This window comes from Sorex fumeus, unplaced genomic scaffold (genome assembly GCF_029834395.1).
Source record: "Sorex fumeus unplaced genomic scaffold, SorFum_2.1 ptg000098l, whole genome shotgun sequence".
NCBI classification, from domain to species: domain Eukaryota; kingdom Metazoa; phylum Chordata; class Mammalia; order Eulipotyphla; family Soricidae; genus Sorex; species Sorex fumeus.
The window spans coordinates 72,921,941-72,938,827 of NW_026606155.1; the positions used below are offsets into that span (position 1 = coordinate 72,921,941).

General features: G+C 39.4%; 1 protein-coding gene and 1 non-coding gene across 2 annotated transcripts in view; both read right to left on the reverse strand.

Moving 5' to 3' along the window:
• The window catches only part of LOC130041414 (M1-specific T cell receptor alpha chain-like), a 474,927-nt gene that overhangs the window by 112,057 nt on the left and 345,983 nt on the right, over nt 1-16,887 (reverse strand). The window lies entirely within an intron of this gene.
• Nucleotides 12,836-12,938, reverse strand: LOC130042160 (U6 spliceosomal RNA). The gene has a single exon (XR_008795134.1). It is a non-coding gene; the product is annotated as a U6 spliceosomal RNA (small nuclear RNA).

The following is a 16,887-nucleotide window of genomic DNA, read 5'->3' on the forward strand; positions in this document are numbered from 1 at the left end:
GTTACTGGTGCCCGCTCGAGCAAATCGATGACTAACGGGAAGTTAAGTGATTAAGTGATTAAGTGATTAAGTGATAATTATAATGTACAATTTATTTTAGGTGTTGGTCTCTGAAATAGCAAGAGGAGAGCAGTCATTGTGCTAAATAATAAATTAGGCTTCTATGTGAGATTCATTGACTTTCTTTAGTGCAGGTATACAAGAGAGTCCCAGAAGCCTTCTGAAACTGGTTTGAATAGAACTAGCTACAGGAAATGAAAACTTGAGAATTGAAGGCAATTAACACCAAAATTTAAGTTATACAAGTCTGTAGACCTGGCACAGTGAAACTTACAATCCTGTAACAGAAGTATTCATCCAAGGTATTTTGCCAGGTGATTTTTCAGGTTTCCTGGTACAAGGAGATTGCATATTGTACTCCACTGATTTGGGGTCTTTACTTTGACCCAGAGGAAATGGGTGGAAGTGACAGTGTGTCAGATCCATGCTGAGGATCCAAGAGGCAGCACATCATGGATTTCCATCAGAACCCTGTTCTCTGAGATGAGGGATGTATTTGTTAAGGACTCATTAATGCTTCAGCCTGGGTCATTGAATGAGTATCTGTCCTCTTCCCTCTCCTCCCCTTTACTTTCCCCTCCCCTCCCCTCTCCTCTCTGATCTTCTCTGCTCCTCTCCTCTGCTTTGTTTTTATTTTCTGTTTCACATTTTCCATTCCCTTGTCTTGTTTCTCTATATACCACAGATGCATGAGATCATTGTGTATTTGCCCTTCTCCCTCTGATTTACTTCTCTCAACCTCCTGTCTTCTTTCTGAACTTAGCTTACCTATTTCTGGGAAGTCTTAAATGACTGCTCAAGTGGGCATGAGGCTAGGTGCTAGACTTTTCCTGAATTTTCAGTGATTTTTATCTCTCATACTCAAAATCCCTTTCCTCTTTTCTTATTTTAGGTAGAGACCCATGAAAGAAGGGATTTTTCTTGTTCATTTCTGTATGCCTGTGCCAAAGCAGTGCCATACTTAGTGGGTATTCTGGGGTTGTCTTCTGAATCCATTATAAGGCTGGTATACTGCATATTCAAAGAGGTTAAATTAGGAAGGTACAGAGCCAGGGCAAGAATCATCATCCTCTTAACATCACATTCCAGGCTGCCTTATGGAATACTACACACCTTACACTTGTTTAATGGAGCATAGCAACATGGATTGTAATCAAATTGATTTTTCACATTAACCTGAGTTAAGCATCACTAGGAAGATAAATTTGTTGTGATTTGCTTCATGAAATATATTCAAAAGCCAGATACAAATGAGCTTCATCTTGTGTACATATTTGAAATATTTAAATCGCTTTCCTCCCAACTAACACAAATAATCAAGGATCAATTGTGCCTCTGGGGAGAAACCCTAGAATGTCACAACTGAGACAGATACATTTACTCCACTAGATGTTCAGAAAAATAGGCTAGAGAGAACCATGGAGGTTTCGTAGCTTGGGCATAGCAGCCAAGTTTATGGAACATAAAAGAAATCAAACATCCCAATTTCTAGTCCAATGATTATTTTGGTATATAGAGAAAATACTCAATCTTTGATCTTTATTATGGTATTATTATTTAAATTCTGGGCCTCCTCCACCCAGATCCCCCATTTCCCAATAGCTAGGCATTGCACCCACCAAATGCCCCCAGCTTCACCGTGTAATCCCATCAACAGCCGAGACCCAGAGACTATAAAACCAAGCTCCCGGAAGAGAACAATGCAGAGTATCCTGCCCCCGTGCCTGGCTGTCCTCATCCATGCCCCTTGGAGGGGGGCGGGTTGAGTTTCCCTCCCCGTCCCGAGCAGAGCCCCAGCAGCTGAAGACCTTTGGAACCAGTCATAGCCATGCTTAAGACCACTCTCCACATGCTTGGATGAGCCTCACACATGAAGTAGCTAGGTGTTACACCCACCAACTGCCCCCGGCTCCACCGTGTAATCCCATCAACGGCCAAGACTCAGACTATAAAACCAAGCTCCTGGAAGCCTGTGGCCACATTCATGGCTGCTCGACCTCTTATTGTCTAGTTCTTGCTCTCAGAGAATCCAGCAGGCTACCGAGAGTATCCTGCCCACACAGCAGAGTCTGACAAGCTCTCCATGGCATATTAAATATGCAAAAACCCAGTAACAATGATGGGTCTCATTCCCCTGACCCTGAAAGAGCCTCCAATATGGCACTTGCTAAAATCTCAGGGCTAGGATGAATGGAGATGGTTCTGGTGCCTGCTTGAAGAAATCCATGAACAACAGGATGACAGTGATACAGTGATACAATGGTTATTATTTAAAAGTGTTTCTGGGTGTCTTATCACTGTAGCTGTGAACCTCCTTTCCTAGACTGCCATAGAATATCCTGGAAAACCTGATATTTTCTTTTCTTTTTTTTTTTAATGTAGGAGTACTGCTATTTATTCAGTTACTGATTAGCTGATTGAATTGGGCATGAACTCCACCTTACTTTTTTTTTCATTTTTTATAATTTTATTTATTAAATCACCATGAGAGCAGTTACAAAGCTTTCGGGTCTAAGTCTCAGCCATACAATGAAACACCTGTACCTTCACCAGTGCCCATTCTCCACCCCCAAAAACCCCAGGATACCCTCATCCCACACACTCCCCCTACCTGTGGGGCAGATGATTTCCACATTACTCTCTCTCTACTTTGATCACATTCAATATTTTGACACCAGACCGACCATTACTATTTGAGATTTTACCCCAACACTCAGATCTGCTGAAAAGGCAACTGTAGACAATTTGTTTTCTATTGCTGGTTATGAATAACATAAAATGTTGCGTGGCTGCAGTAGTGGCTGCGCGAATTTGAAATTCTGAAATTTTAACACTTAAATCTGGAGGGATTTCTGCCAAAACCTGCTGGGTTCCGAGATTTTCTCCTGAGTCTCTGGGATGGCTGTTAAGCAGCTTGATTAGGAGCCAGAGAGGCCATTTGTGGGCGATAACTTGGGGTCTCGTTGGGGTGGGGAGGACAGGACTGGCTCCACCCCCATCCCATGCGGCCCTGCGTGTCTCGTCACTGTGGGCCCAAATCTGACCTGACTGTCCAGTGGCCTCTGGAGGATGGTGGCCACTGGGCTGCCAGGGGGAACAGGCCAAGGCACAAAACCTATTCCCATCTGGGTTGGCCCAGCACCGGTAACCTACTGCAGGGACTGGACACATTTCTGCCAAAAGCCGCTGGGTTTCGAGATTTGTTTCTGAGTCTCTGGGATTAATCACTTAATCACTTAACTTCCCGTTAGTCGTTGATTTGCTTGAGCGGGCACCAGTAACATCTCCATTTGTCCCTGTCGCGTGCTAGTGTAGCCCAATGGCATCTGTTCGCTCCGGGAACATGAAGGGCCTCGAACCGATCGTTCATGATCTTGACGAAGAAGTCTGACCATCTGGAAGGTGGGCGGCCACGCGGTCTTTTGACATCCCGTGGAATCCAGTCGGTAACAGCTCTAGTCCAGCGGTCATCTTTAAATCTCATTACGTGACCAGCCCATCTGATTTTCGACACCTTGGCAAATGAGACAGCGTCCCTGATTCTTGATCGTCGACAGATGTCAGAACTCCGGATTCTTTCTCTCATTTGAGTGAAACATGATATTCCAAGCATAGCTCTTTCTATTCTTCTTTGGGAGACCTGAATAGCGTTCTCATCTTGTTTGCGTAGGGTCCAGGTCTCTGAGGCATATGTTAATGCAGGAAGAACAGTGGAATCAAAGAGATGTGGCCAGAGCCGGAGGTTCTTCGTCCTCTTAGCTATTTCTTCGACGTTCTTGAAGGCGTTCCAAGCCGCTCTCTTCCTCCTGCGCAGCTCGGGTGCCAGGTCATTTGTCATGTTGACCTCTCGACCTAGGTACACATAGCTGTTGCATTCGGAGATGGTCGTTCCATTGAGAGCGAATGGGGCGTCAGGAACAAGGCTGTTTCTCATAAACATTGTCTTCGTAAGATTCAGCTGTAGTCCTACCTTTCCACACTCACGGTCAAAGTTGGCCAGCATTTGTGCCGCTTGGCTGATGTTTGGTGTTATTAAAACAACGTCATCAGCAAAGCAGAGGTGGTGTAGTTGCCGACCATCTATCTTCACTCCCATTCCTTCCCATTCCAGTCGTCGCATGATGTTCTCGAGGGTGGCACTGAAGAGTTTCGGTGAAATGGTATCACCCTGCCAAACCCCTCTCTTGACATCAACGATCACTTCTTTGTAGAATGGTGAGATCCTGGTAGTGAATCCGCAATACAGCTCACGGAGGATCCTGATGTATTGGGCTTGAATGCCCTGATTGGCTAGGGCTTCAATGACCGCTTCCGTCTCAACAGAATCAAAGGCCTTCTTTAAATCAATGAACATTAAACAGAGCGGCATCTTGAACTCCCGAGAAACCTCAATGAGCTTGGTTATTGTGTGGATATGGTCGATGGTGCTGAATCCTTTGCGGAACCCTGCTTGCTCGCATGGTTGTCCTTCATCTAGTGTTCTGCCAATCCTATTTAAGATGACTCGAGTGAACAACTTGTAGATGACAGACAGATGTAGATAGGCAGATCGGGCGATAGTCGCCGATGTCATGGATGTCTCCCTTCTTGAACAGTAGTACGGTCCTGCTGGTTTTCCATTGGGACGGAACCTTGCATTCAGACAGGTAGCGAGTGAAGAGCCGAGCCAGTGTATTGATGAGTACTGACGGCAGGTTCTTCAGGTGTTTAGATCTGACCTTGTCTGGGCCGGGTGCTGTTTGTTTCTTTACCGACGAAATGACGTGTCGGATTTCGGAAGGGAGAATGTTGGGAATGACATATCCATCCTGTGGAATTTGGTATGTCGGCAAGTGGACATGGCTATCAAAGAGATTTGAGTAGATCTGAGACCTTGGACTCCAGGCTCGGCGGACCCAGGGACAGAGCTTCTCTGCTTGCTCCCACTACCACAGGTGACAAAGGGATTCTAATCAGGAGCCCCACCCTACCCTGCCCTGTCTGCTTCCATCAACCACCCAGGGATCGAATTGCGCACAGGAGACCCACCCTACCCAGATAAATACCCCACAAGCGGCCGCGTGACACATCATAAGACACTAAATACCCATCTTCCAGAATTGTCGTACCATATTTGATAGGGTTCAAATATGGTAACACCTACAAGGGTGATTAGAGGTCGCCCCAAAAGCCTCTATCCCTCTCGGAAAGACTGGCAAGCTACCGAGAGTATTCCGCCTGCACGGAAGAGCCTGGCAAGCTATCCGCTGTGTATTCGATATGCCAAAACCAGTAACTACAACTGGTCTCATTCACCTGACCCTGAAGGCTTCACCGACATGGCAGCACTGAGAAGGATGAGTCTCTGGGATTATGGCCATTAAACAGTTCAATCAGGAACCAGGGAGGACATGCCTCCAATTATATAGCTGAGCCGGAGGAGGTTTGTGGGTGTGTTTCCCACATACCTAACTTTTGGCCGTTTACTTTCTTGGTAAACTTTGCCCCAAGTTTTTGAGGTCTGGCCAAAGGCACAGCAGCAATTTTGGGGTATCTGGAAGTCTGAAGTCTCCATCAGGCTGCTGATGCACTTGCCTCACAGGTACAGGTTGATCTGCTGGCGGCACCATACCCCCAAAATGTGGTATTTTCTTTATGTGACTTCTCACTGCTATATGAACTGGGAAGGAAAAGCCCAGGGTTGATGTACCTGGAAGTTCATATCTTTTTAAAGGATTCTGAGCCATATTCTCCATGCCAGCCAATCTTATTCTTCAGGGGGAGCAGAATGAAGGACCAATGCATGGGGGTCAGGGTATTTATTGTGGTAATGTGTTCAATACTGCTTAGGAGCAGATCTCTTGAACATTCAGACATTCAGAATAATTTGAGATTTTTTTGGGGTTAACCAATCTCAGAAATAAATAGGGATTGATTAAATAAAAAATAGGCAAGATTATTCTCTAGGCTAGGAATGTTTGGAATTTTAAAATTTGAACTAAGTTAATTTAGTTCTTTTTTATCTGCCCAGGATGGGAGATGCATGCTGAAAGTAGACTATAGACCAAACATGATTGCCACTCAATTCCTCTTTTGCAAACCACAGCACCCAAAAGGAGAGAGAGAACAAAAGGGAATGTCCTGCCACAGAGGCAGGGTGGGGTGGGGGGGGATAGGGAGTGGGAGGGATACTGGGATTAGTGGTGGTGGAGAATGGGCACTGGTGGAGGGATGGGTACTCGATCACTGTATAACTGAAACCCAAGCACAAAAATTTGTAAGTCTACAACTGTACCTAATGGTGTTTCATTAATAAAAATTTTTTAGAAATTAAAAAAAATTTAGTTCTTCTTTTTTCTGTCTTTTTAAAGTGGGGCTCAGGGGCCGGAGCAATAGCACAGCGTGTAGGGTGTTTGCCTTGCACGCGGCCGACCAGGGTTCAATCCCCGGCATCCCATATGGTTCCCCCAAGCACTGCCAGGAGTAATTCCTGAGTGAAGGGCCAGGAATAACCTCTGAGCATTGCTGGGTGTGACCCAAAAAGCAAAAAAAAAAAAAAAAAAAGTGGGGCTCATACCTAGCTGTGCTCAGGGCTTACTCTTGACTGTTGGTTTATTTAGATCCACAGCTTCTCATATTGACAGGTACTCTCTGAATACTTTAAGCTAACTGTAAATATATTCAAAGAAGAATATCAGGCTGTTGAAGATATATATCAACATATAACATCCAAAAAGCATGGGGAGTATAGACTAAAGAAAGGAAGGGAGATAGATACTGAGGTTTGGTCATAGTCTCAGGACATCTGTCAAAGAACAGCTAGCTTGTTAGAAATCACCTTGATACTAATGTCTGCTTATGCATTCAACCTACTGCAATATATTGGTTTAGTTGAATATATGAGGAAAATCTGACCTTATGCAATACATACTTTGAAAATAGAGGTGAATTGCAATGTGAAATCTGAAGCCCAGTTCAAAGTTAGTTGTTAATTAACGTTTCATATTCTGTTACACTAGAATACATGGTATAAATTGCAATTTCAATAGAACTTTCCTGCATAAATGGTTTTGTAATTTTATCCATCAGTCATATGGGAAATAATTAGTACACATAGATGCCTGAAAAGCTTACATTTTTATTATTAATGACAACTGTAAATTTTTTGATATGATAGGCTCAGTTTATTCATTTTTGAGAAGGTCCTTGATAAATACTTAGTTGGAATAACCATGGTCGCTACTCATTCTTTCAAGGAAAAAGTGGAGTTTCATTATTATTATTTTGGCTTTGTGGGTCACCTCCAGCAATACACAGGGGTCACTCCTGGTTCTGCACTCAGGAATCACTTCTGATGGGGCTCAGGGACCTTATGGAATGCTGTGGATCGAATTTGGGTTGGCCGCGTGCAAGGCAAACACCCTACCTGCTATACTGTCACTCCAGCCCCAAAAGTGGTGCTTTAATGAAAAAGTGATAAGTTCAGTTTGCAACTCAAAGAAGTGCACAAATGTTTTCCCTTGAGATAATGTTCATGATTTGTAATGCAGCAGCAGTGATCTGTGTGCATTTCCATTTTTTTTGTTGCACAGAATACTAAACAAGAATAGACTCAAGTTGAGATTTAATCAAATTAATGGTTTTTATAGCTTCATCAAAATGTCCTTCCAGAATTCATATGTTGATTGACATCCCCACTTTTCAGTATCTCAGAATGTGACTGAATTTGGAAATAAGGTTTTATTTTTTATTTTGTATGAGAGTTTAGGTAACATGGTCATTATAATGTTAGTGCTTTTGCCGTTGATGTACAGTCATTGTACCCCACTATTCTCAAGGTGTTCCTAATCCTTCTCCTTTTTCTCTTTGTCACCAACAAAGATAAGATCTTTAAAGAGATGGTTAAGTTCAAATGGTCCCTTTAGGAATGGATTAGTGTAGTCCCTAAACTGATATGAGAGGTGTTCTCATAAGAAGGATAAATTTGGACAGACAAAAGAGACTTGGAAGGTAGTCATCTGCACAGAAAGACCATGTTAGTATACTTTAAGATGGTGACAATCTGTCAGTCAAGATGAAGGACTTCTGAACTATGAGAACCTTGATCTTGTACTTCAACCTTCAAAACCATAAGGAAATAACTATTGTTTAGATCACCTAGTCTATGTTATTCTGTTCTGATAGCTTTCTCAGCCAAATATAGTCAATAACACTTTTGTAAAGTGAAAAGGCCTTGTTTACCCCTGAAAATTCACATCAAGGCAGATCATGATGATTATCAATACAGAATCACAGCTACTGTCTTAGTCAGGCTAAAGAAAGCACCAGCAGTTCTACTTGTCTTTGCTTTTGTGGAAATGGCTTTTTTTTTCTTCAGTGGAAATGGCAACATAATAAAAAGGCACATAACATTTTTGGTTTTATTAGAAAAATATTTCTGACCTCATGGAATTTCTGAAAAGAATTTGGGTACCCTGAAAGCCCATGGTTTATACTTTGGCATCTACTGTCCTTAATTCTGTTGTTTGTACTGCGAAAGCTGCTACTGTAGCAAAAAACCCAGGTTTTCTCTAGTCCTTCATTACTCTTTCCTTCTTAGTTAAGAGATTTGCAGATCAATTGAATCAGACTTTGACTGATGAGTAAATAAATGGTCAGAAGCAATCATGAACAGAACTCTTCCCCTTCCACAAAAAAACAATAAAATCTACCCAATTGCTTTGATTAGAATATCAGGAGTCAGGGCTATGGGTACATAGGATATAGGGCCTTGGCTTCTTTTAGTGATATTTTTAGGATCAGATGTTGGATTCATGGTGATTGTGCTTTGGCGAGAAAGGGAGGGCTCAGTGAAGATAGTGAAGATAGTAACTTCAGTACCCGCACTACATCTTTTGAATCAATGTCTTAGCCTTGCTGTTAAAAATAATGCTTAGCTGTTTAAGTGATAGGTAGTTGGGTATGTGACTTGAAGTTCTGGTAAAACCATAAAGAGGATGGATAGATCAGTATCAATTGCAAGTTAATAAGATCCAATAATATATGTAGCAACTGGGTAGGAATTGAAAGGAATTGAAACTGAGGCTTATCTAAGACCCCCAAGAGAAGATAAACTGAGTCAAATTCCTCTTATTTAGGAATCTGACTTTTGTCAAAATTCTTTTCTTCTTCTCTATGATAGCTTTCCCCTTGAGGGAGAAGTGAGTTGAACAATCAGCTGCAGTTCCTTTATAGGTCTCTAGAATTATGAAATTCCCCACCCACCACAAGGGGAGGACTTGATTTGAATCATTGTCATTATCTCAGATCTTGAAAGGCAGTATTTTAAAGATATCACACTTCTTTCTGTATGTTGAATAAAACTGATAATTTAAAAATTCAGAATATGTAGCACAATTAAATAGCAATTTTATTATTTATTTTAACTTTATAGTCAGTGATGGAATTTACTATTATAGAAATATGTCCTATGAGCATACAATTTTAATGCCTACTCATCCGGAGATTTCCTTGAGATTAGCAGCAGTCTTTAAGAATGTAAGTTAATCTTCAAGAAACAGATCCCATTTTACTTATTCATTGTTTAAATTCACTGAAGACTTCTTAGGAACCAAACAAATGAAAATTTAAAAAATGTTTTATTATAAAATGGATGAAGCATTAAACATGTATATAATCAGTATTTATAGATTCATCACTCAGGTTTAATAATCATGGGTGCTAGCCATATTAGATATTTAATTTGGTAAAGCATTTAATACATTACAATACATTACAAATATCATTCCTAAACACTTCAGCATGAATTTTTTTTAAGTGAAGAAATTGGAAGGAAATAGAGAAAATTCAACACACTTTGAGAGAACATGAGCTTCTCTAGAGGTAAGAGAGTTCCAAGAAAGAAAAGAAAGAAATTGCACACTCCAAATTGGGATACAAGGTGATTCCAAACCGGAATGCCCAGCATGCACTTTTTTTCCCTGTCAATGATACACAGCTGAAACTTACATAATATTTTAATGTTACATAATATTTAGCTTATGTAATGCACTGCTGCTTTAATATTAAAGAACTAATAATTTTAGAAATCATATAACATGGGAAGAATTGGGGTGAGAATAGAATGAGACTTGTAGAATTTTTTAAGTTTAAAAATCATCTATTTTATTTTTATTTTTGTTGTAGCTAAGGACATAAGTCAACCATCATGCTAATGTTTATGATCTTGATGTATAGTTACTGCATCTCACCACCACCTAAGTGCCAACCCCCTTTACCAAGATCTTATGTCATTTCTAGTTGGCTTCTCATGCTTCCTCTCCTGTACCCCTGATTTAGTAAATTCAGATTTGTAATTTGAGACCAAATGTTTATCATTGTTCAATACCATCTATTCCTTTGTTTTATTTCTCTATATACAACAGATGAGTGGAATAATCTGGTATTTGGACTTCACCCTCTGACTTATTTCACTTAACGTGATACCCTCCAGTTCCACCCAAGTTACAGCAAGTGATTGCATCTTTTCTTACAGCTGCATATTTTTTCACTATGTATATAGGCCACAGCTTATTTTCCCATGTATCTGTCATTGTACATTTGGGTTGTTTCTACCTCCTGGTCGTTTTACTGAGTGCTGCAGTAAGCAGTGGTGTGCATTTGCCTTTTCGAATTAATGTTTTTGAGTTTTGGAGGTAGATTCCAGAAAGTGGAATCACTGGGTCATATGGGAGCTCTATTCTTGATTTTTTGAGAAATCTACATACTGTTTTCCACAGAAGCTAAACCACATGACATTCCCTTTAACAATAAGTTTCCTTTTTTGACCTCATCATCAAACAAAAAGTTTTTTGTCGTATTTTTGATGGATGCCATGCTCACTGGTGTGAGATAACACCTCATTGTTGTTTTAATTTGTATTTCCCTGAAAATAAGTGGAGATGAACATGTCCAAGCTCTTTATATGTCTATTTGTTCTCTCTAGGTCCTTTTTGGGGAAGGATCTGTTCATCTCTCCTCGTCTTGTTTTTGATGGTGTTTTTGTTGTTGAGTGTTTTTAAAAAATTTTTTGATTGAATAACTATGAATTACAAAGTTACAGTGTTATTAATTACTGAGTTTCAGGTGTACAATGTGCTATTGAGTTTTGTGAGTGCTCCATTTGTTAGGTAAATGAAACCTTTATCTGATATACATTTTGAGAATATTTTGTCCCGTTGAATTGGGTGTCTCTTTATCTTAGTCTGAATTTCTTTTGCTGGGTAAAAGCTTTTTAATTTGATGTGGTACTATTTTTTAATTTTTTTGTTTTATGTTATCTATACTAATGGAGCCAAATAATTGGAGACACCTCTGAGGTCTGTATTCTGGGGGAGTTCTGCCTATATTTTTCATGATGGATTTTATGGATTCTCATACAACCTTAGACCTTTAATCCACTTTGCATTAACTTTTGTGTGTGGTGTGTGATATGGATCCAGTTTTATTGTTTTGCATATCCAGTTTCCCAGAATCATTTGTTGAAGAGGCTCTCCTTGCTCTACTTCATACATCTAGCTCTTTTGTCATGAATTAACTGTCTTTAGATTGAGGGTTGATTTTGCTTACCAAGCATTTTATTTTTATTTATGTATTTATTTATTTATTATTATTATTTTTAAAATGTTTATTAGTGAAACACCATGAGGTACAGTTGTAGACTTACAAATTTTTGTGCTTGGGTTTCAATTATACAATGATCAAGTACCCATCCCTCCACCAGTGCCCATTTTCCACCACCAAGTATCCCAGTATCCCTCCCACCCTCCAACCCCCCCATCCCACCCTGCTTCTGTAGCAGGGCATTCGCTTTTGTTCTCTCTCTCCTTTGGGTATTGTAGTTTGCAAAAGAGGCATTGTGTGGCAATCATGTTTGGTCTATAGTCTACTTTCAGCATGCTATTCCCAACCTGGGAAGGTCTAATACCCTTTATTTGATGCTTCCTTCTCTATCTGAGCTCCTTTTCCCCTAGCATGTGTGGCTGGCCTTCAAGCCATGGAGTAAACCTCCTGGTACTAATATTGGCTATTCTTGGGTGTTAGTCCCCTATTTTGTTACTTTATGTTCCCCAGATGAATGCAATCTTTCTATGTCTATCCCTCTCTTTGTGACTCATTTCGCTTAGCTTAATACTTTCCATGTAGTACCACTTGTATGTAAATTTCATGACTTCATCTTTTCTAACAACTACATAGTATTCCATTGTGTAGATGTACCAAAGTTTCTTTAACCAGTCATCTGTTCTCAGGCACTCAGGTTTTTTCCAGATTCTGGCTATTGTAAAGAGTGCTGCATGAACAAACAAGTGCAGATGTCACTTCGATTATACTTTTTTGCCTCTCTGGGATATATTCCCAGGAGTGGAATTGCTTTACAAAGCATTTTATTTATTTATTTTTTCATTTTTATTTTTTATTTTTATTAGGGCTGGAGCGATAGCACAGCGGTAGGGCGTTCGCCTTACAAAGCGGCCAAGATGGCCGACCCGAGTTCGTTTCCTCCGCCCCTCTCTGAGAGCCCGGCAAGCTACCGAGAGTATCTCGCTCTCAGGGCAGAGCCTGGCAGGCTACCCGTGACGTATTCGATATGCCAAACAGTAACAACAAGTCTCATGATGGAGATGTTATTGAGCCCGCTCTAGCAAATCGATGAACAACGGGAAGACCGTCACCGTGATTTTTATTAGTGAGACATCATTAGGTACAGTTGTAGACTTACAGATTTTTGTGCTTGGGTTTCAATTATACAATGATCAAAAAAAATATGGAACGCTTCACGAATTTGCGTGTCATCCTTGCTCAGGGACCATGCTAGTCTTCTCTGTATCGTTCCAATTTTAGTATGTGTGCTGCCAAAGCAAGCAATACAAAGCATTTAAAAAAATAAAAATATTAGGGCTGGAGAGATAGTACAGCAGGTAAGGCATTTGTGACCTGGGTTTAATCTCTAGCATTCCATACCGTCCCCCGAGTACCATCAGGAGTAATTCCTGAGTGCAGAGCCAGAAGTAACCACTGAGATTGCCAGGTGTGGCCCAAAACACACAACATAAAAATAATAAAAGTATCTTCCAATATAATTTAGATGTAATTTCTTACTTAAGAAAGCTAACAATTCCATAAAGTCATTTAATAGCTAGTTCCAAGGTCCAGTTTTTCTAATTCTCTCCCAAATGGCTTTTACAGATAGTGTTTAAACACAAGAGCCAAATAAAAACTCTGCTTTAAATTAAGTTGTCATATCTTTAAGTTTCCTTTAGTTATAGTAGCTCTACACTACCCCGCCTCTATTGCACTTTAACTTTTCAGAACATTGATTATTGACAAGACTAGATCTGCCACCCTGTAGAATGACTCACCTTCTCACTTGGTCAATCTAATTGTTCTTTTGTGGAACCCTCTAGTTTGTTCTCCTAGCTCCCTTGTCTTATATTAGAATCCTAATTTTGATTACTATTAGTTTATTTATTTAGGGTTGGTGGGAATACTGCGAGGTGATGCTGTGTCCTGCATACCACATCATGCCAATAAGATGCCTTAAAGATGGTGACAGATGAATTCATCTCTTGCTAAGTTATTTATTTTCATCACAACCAGCATGTAATCTGAGGCTTGAAAATGTTTTAAAACTTTTTTTGACTTGGGATAATTTTTTTGTGCCTGATTTCTTGTGTGAGCCAGAAAGATAGTCATATTTTTTCCTTTATGCAACTGTGAATGCTTCCAGTCTGCTATACCAGAAAGAAGTACTGTAAACTCATCACTATGAGCTGAAAAATTAATATCTAAACGAGTCTAATTTTTGGAAATGAGTAATCCAGGATATGTTCCAGTTCTGCACATAAAAAATGAGAATTTCATTGCAAGTGTTTCCTCTGTGAGTTGTTTATATTCCCTGAAAATAGATTTTCCTTTTCTTTTCTCTAATTGAGCCATTGTATTTGATCACATTAAGCCATACATCTTGTTATTTTTGAACAACCCATGAGGAAATCTAGTTAAGTTTTCTTCCCCTGTGCATTACTTTTACTCTTCTAAACCTGAAAAATAGCAATTGGACATGGTGTGCTAACTGGCGCTTGTAATCCTAGGATGAAAGGATTAATCCCTGTGCTCTTGGATCAAACATACGTTGGGTCAAGAGAAGAATGAAGGAGAACCCAGACTTGGTAAATGCTCAGATATGTGGTATTAATGCTGATTGATTCTCTGAAGTGAATAAAATACTGCTTGCTTCCCAGGAAACACCCTGGGAACACAAAAACATAAAATTTAAATGTGTAGGGATGAATTGAGTCTTTGCTCTGTGATGAGGACACTTTTGGGTGATGTTAGAGTAATCTCAGAGGGAGATTACTTGAGCCTGAAATAATATTCCCAGTTGTTCCAAGTTTCAGAGCTAGCCCTATTTATCTCCACTGTCCAAAAGCTTTCCCAGCTCCCTCTCCCGGTATCATTATTTCCTCCTCCTACTCTCTCTCTACTTACTTGTGATTTTCTAATAAGTCATCTTTTATTTATGAAGAGTCTGTATTCTTCATGTCAGCACTAGTCATTTTTCCAGTGCTACCTAATAATGACATTTTTGCCATCCTTATTCCTCATTTTGACACTGGATACTTTTCTCATCAGAAGTACTGTTAGCATTTGGGGATTTAATATTACAGTTTCATTCTGTAGATCTGCTTCTTGTTATGACCTTTAGATATCCATGACTAATTTTTATTTATTTACTTTTAGGGCATCCCTAGTAATGCTCAGAGAACCCAGAGAAGACTCCAGGTATTACTTGGTCTACTGGGCCATAAGGTTCAATATTAAGGGAAGTGGATGTAGTGCTGGGAACTATGTTAAAGAGTGACTTGGACCCAGAGGTGTTGGGGGCCACCAGGGTCACACTGGTAGTGCTCAGGATCCTCTAGGGCTGCTCCTGGTGGTACTCTAGGAGGGTGCGTGATACCAGGGCTTAAACTTGGGGCCTTGTACATGCAAGGCATGCATCCCATAGCTCTCTGCATGGCCCCTAGAAGTGGATGAAGTGAAATGAATTTGACTTATAAATTTATCATATTCCAATGAGATGGAATTCAAATCACATCAACCACTTCCTAAAGCACAACTTTATTTTATACTAGGCCATTAGTACTCTGGAGAGGAGGAGGGATTTTACACCTTATATAGTCCTGGATTCAACTTCTTGCTTCAGTGTGTATGAGTGTGTGACTCAGTTTACAGTCTCATAGTCATCACTAGTCCTGTTTTTGTTACTTCTTTGATATTTATTACCATGAGAGCATAAAATGTGTAGTGGAATTATTTATTATTCATGACTTTGGTAATACAACTTGAAACTACTGTAGTAGACAAGAAGGAGTAATCCTCAAATAAGTCAGGGGGGCAGGAGCATTAAATTTCAGATATTATTTTTCTCCATGACACTCAAAGGGTTCTTCCAGATGCAGAAATGCACACAGTGGATCAGACCTAGGTGTTTTTGCACAAAGGCTTAATATATTGCACCTCTGTGGTATGTAGTCACAGTGAAATACAGTAGTGCAAAAACCTTAAAAAGCCTTCTTCCTTTCTTCCTTGGCATTTTGCCACCACCACCCTCAGTCATCCAGTATCCTTTCATTACTGTTGTTATTGTGGTTAAATGCCACAAAACTCAAAGGCACAAAATTGTTACCAACACGTATTTCAATAAGTAAAACACTAAGATGTTAAGAAATAAATTGACAAAGGACAAGTAAAGAAAGTCACTCATTGACTGGCAGTTGTGAAAAAATGTTTTAGGCCTTTAGTAATAAAAAATAAAGTATCAACAAATATTTTTTGACAGATACTGAGGCAACTTTTGTTAAAAAAGGTAATGATCTTAATGCCAGTAAGATATTGGTAGCAAGATAAATCATCCTCTTTTTATTAGAAAGTAATTAGTTACTATCAGGAGGATAAAAATAGTTACACTATTTTGGGCAAATATTTCCACTTTGAGAAGTTATTATGAGGAAACAATATACATTTGAATGCAAAATGAGATTTATTATCCTCAGAGAAGATCAGTTTCTTTCAAAAACACAGTATTATAGTGCTTATTTTTCTTTGCACAGTGAAGTGCAGTTTTGTGAAGACATATTAATCTGGAGTGATCTCTCTCAATGCTAGTTCATAGATGCTTCTGGAAATCAGTAAAGAGATTAGTTAAAAAAGAGGAAAAAAAGATGAGTAAGTAATTTAACTCAATCATAGGAACTTTCTTGAGTGTTTTCCTTCACAATTACAGGTGTTTGATGTTGCATAAGCAAATCTTTTAATTAAATATGTTGTTGTGGAAATCATGAATATCCTCTTATAGGATAAAGGCAAACAACTATTCTAATGTTACATTACTGTGATTCTAAAATATTGGGAGTGATTGTTTCATATATAGAGTCATAATGTGCTAAAATCTAACCAACTTAGACTCAAGCAAGTTTGATAAGTTCTGAAAAAATCTTGGAAGATTTAAAAAAAATTGCTCCAATGATGATAAACATTGATTTAAAACGCTTGTGGAGAATTCAATAGACATTTATGAACTAGGAGAATAGCAAAACAGCAGCATTTCAAAATTAATCTTGTATTCTATTTGTGATTTAAAAATATGTATACATAATCAAATCAATTCTTAAGAACTTTTCTAATGGAATTTGACAATTTCATCTATAATCTTAAGGCTCTTTATATGCAAGTTGGTCAGAAAAAGTTATCTTGAATCTTCTATTTGAGGAACTGAGGACTTACTTCAGATTTTGAATCTCTACACTT